Genomic DNA, 3,826 nt, shown 5'->3' on the forward strand with positions numbered 1-3,826 from the left:
TCGGTGCTTGGAATTCGTCAATCCCTTGCTGCAGCTTGAGGATCTGATGCTGCAGCTGTAGCAACTCATGTTGTTTCTGCAGCGTCGCCAGTTGCTCATCCAGGCTGCGGGAGGCGGAAGTGGCCGGTGTGATGGCGGCCGCGGAAGTCGGTACGGGGGGTACTAGAGGTACTAGAGCGGGCATCTCTTCCCATGGCTCCGCGTCGAGACCGGTGACGGGGGCGGCGAGCAAGGCCGCAACCCGCATGGCAGACATATAGTCGGCGGGCACAGCATCCGCAGGTACAGTGGATGTGGCAGCGGCGGCAGGTACCGTAATGGATGCGGCGGCAGCGGCAGCGGGTACAGCAATGGCAGCGGGTGCAGCGGTGGTGGGTACAGCAATGGCAGCGGTGGTGGGTACGACAGTGGCAGCGGGTACAGCAGTGGCAGCGGGTGCAGAGGCGGCAGCAGCGGCAGTCTGCCGAGGTGGCTTGTAAGCGGCGGGCACAGCAGCGGCGTGTGCAGCAGGGGCGAGTATGACGGCAGTTGGCCCGGCGGGGGCGAGCATGTCAGCGGTTGGCCCAACCTGGGCGAGTACGGCAGCAGCGTGCCCAGCAGGAGCAAGTGTGGCGGCAGTTGGCCCAGCCGCGGCGGGCCCGGCAGGGGCAAGTATGTCCGCAGTTGGCCCAGCAGCGGCGGGCCCGGCAGGGGCGAGTATGTCGGCAGTTGGCACAGCGGCTCTCGGTACTGCAGCGGCGGCTCCAGTGGCCGCCGGTACTGCAGCGGGAGTCAAAGCAGTGGGTGCGCCAGCAGCGGTGGGCGTGGAGGCGGCCGTTCTCGATGTGGAACGTGTGGCGTGCCGTGTCCCGAAATATGTATCCTTTCGGGTGGTCATCCCACTTTTGAGTTGTAAACACCTATTTATTAAGAAAAAATGATAAAGATTAGTTTGTATTGGTCGGATTAAATCTTTTCGTTTTTCGCAGATGCGACTTGCTCGTTGCATCGCCGGAAGAGAAGAGAGACGCCGTCTCTCAACCTATCGAGGACTTATCGCTAACAATCGATACTTATTACTAACAATCGATACTTATTTCTAACAATCGATACTTATTACTAACAATCGATACTTATTACTAACAATCGATATATGCATGAGTATTTAACAGACTTTAAATAATTGGAATCTTACAAAATATATATTTTTTATATTACATTACATCAAAATTAAGAACACATTCCATAAAAAATGGTTAAAGGTTACGAAACATATACATAATCCTTTATATTATATCATTGTGATTTTTATTGTCCTTTCGGCCAAAGTTACGAAGTACATATAATTAGGCGAAATTGTAAAAATAAATTCTTTTATTTGGAAATTTGGCTAAATTTTAAAAGATCCTGTAACCTGTATCCTCTAAGCGTACCAGTCATATCCAAGATTATGTGCAGCAAGGCGACAGACCGTCAGCGCAGATTCTAGGATTGCAGGCAAGCTCATCGGACACACAGCTCATGTGAAGGACTGCAGAAATGAAAGGTTGCGGATGTTCCAGAAACGCTTGCACACCTCCTGTGTAGCCTTGGCAGCGATGAGGCTTAGGTACCTAGGAGTCCATCTGCTGAAAACGCTTCAGGATGCAGCCAAGCGAACAATATACCAACTCTTGACATTCGTCTGACACCCATATCCTGTAGTCGGTCTATGTGGGATGTTACGGATGTTCAAGAAACGCTTAGACATCCTGTGCAGCCTTGGTAACGAGGCATAGCTACGCCATCTAAGAACTCGCTTCAGGATGCAGCCAAGCGAACAATTTATCAACTCTTGATGTTATGTCAGATATAAGCCCCCGCTCCAGCACCCCACGGACGAAAATCTGTCTGTGGACTCCTAGTGGATGGCCTGCTTAAACTAACCTAACCTATATCTAGAAAATCTCACCATTATATTTAACAATTGCAAAGTAATAACTTCTTTACATCAAAATTAAGTGAAAAACAAACGATTCTTCATCAAAATTACACAAAAGCACAAAAATCGGGAAGTAATTTTTTAATTAAAAATTAAAATTTCAGAATTTAAAAATTTAAGTTTATGGTGTTTCGTGGTTGTTTTGTTTTAAAAGTATCTATATATTTCGTTTATATTAGTGTTTCCTAAAAACGCGAACTAAATTCAAACTTCGAAACCGCGTCTACGATATTCATACAACATTCAAACATCGTTTCCAAAACAAGTCACAAATTAAAATTTTATGACCGCATTCAATTTTTCGCAGATATTTACTTTTAGGTGTACGAAATTCGCCAAATTCGTCTTGTTCTCTTAGGTTCACAATCAAATGTCAAAAACGTGCAGCAGCAGTTTTGAATTACGACGGCTTTGATTTTATATCGATTTGGAGGATTTTGCAATTTGATTGAACCGATTACTCATTGAGGTATTTAAGAAAATGAATTCAAAATGAATTCAGTGTTGTTCGTTTTCATGAAACGTTCGTTTTGTTTTCGCTTGTCTAATTGTTTATTCAAATCGCCACACTGAACATTGTCCATTACAATAAATTCCAAAGTCATCATAGGTAAACTTTTATTATGCCACTGTCAAATTCTCTCTTTAGAATGTAGGATAATGTGTCACCATTTTGGAATATAAGAATTAGTTAGATGGTTTTTCAATTGTGGGTCAAATATGTGAGTAGAAATTTTAATAAATTTCAGTTTTTACAATTCGGTAATAGATAGAGAAGCATAAAAAGTTAAAGAAGTCGATCTCGGTTTTTTGCTTTAAAGGATGGAATAAATTTTCATTCGTAAAAAAAATTGTGTTCACTCCAATCAGCTAAGCTGCAAGGCTCACATATAGAAGCTAATAATGCAGTGTCAACGCAATGTAAGAATGAACGATTTAATCTACCTTCAGCGGATTAGAGTTAATGATTATTAAAATTACCAAAAACTCTTGCCAGTGCATAAGCTGAAGGTGCGAACAAAGTAGTAAAATTTCGAATTTTTCTGTGGCAGCGGCAAGGGGATTCGAACCCGTTATCATCGAATATATATAGCGGAGTAAGCAGCTCAACGCGCTCGACCATCGTATGAAAACAACTTATTGCTCGGTCGGCAACAGTTCTAAATTAACAGAGCTTTCTTTGCATCTGAAATGGCTCGCAAATGATGCTGTTAACTTAACATTAGATACAACTATTTCCGTTAAGCACCGAAATAATTTATTCAAACTTTCTTTAATTTGTGATTTAGTTACTAATTTATAACCTGCAATTATAGATTGAACAGTATTTCAGGTGTTTAGGTCAAACTCACAAACATGGGAGTAAAAAATTAGTAAATAACATGAATTCGTAACAATTTTTAAATCAATAGGCAGAAAATAATTAGTTGTTTGTCAAGACATAAAATTTTGTGATTTATTTTTAACTATATCCTTGGTCAATAAAATATTTAAACTGCGAAGTGCGAAGATCGAAGCTTAGAAGCAGTGTTAAATTGCTGTAGTCGAATTAGCAAAAGTCATAAATTTTGTGCTATTCATTGCTGTGACTGTTTAGAAAATATGAAAACAAATACTTTGTGTTGCTTTTGCTTCCGAAAAAACCGAAATCAGAAAATCTGACAGCAAAAGCAGCAGCAAATAACCGAAATAGAAAATTTTGAGAGCAGCAGCAAAGAGCAAAAATCCGAAAGCAAAAAACCCGACAGCAGCAGCAAGAGCAAAAACCCGAAACAGATTGCTTCGATAGCAACAGCCAAGTTATACATTTTAATACTAGGAACTGTTCCGACTGTTGCTATTGGCCAAATTCGGAAGTCGACGAAA

Source organism: Drosophila willistoni, unplaced genomic scaffold (assembly GCF_018902025.1).
Source record: "Drosophila willistoni isolate 14030-0811.24 unplaced genomic scaffold, UCI_dwil_1.1 Seg747, whole genome shotgun sequence".
Classification (NCBI taxonomy): domain Eukaryota; kingdom Metazoa; phylum Arthropoda; class Insecta; order Diptera; family Drosophilidae; genus Drosophila; species Drosophila willistoni.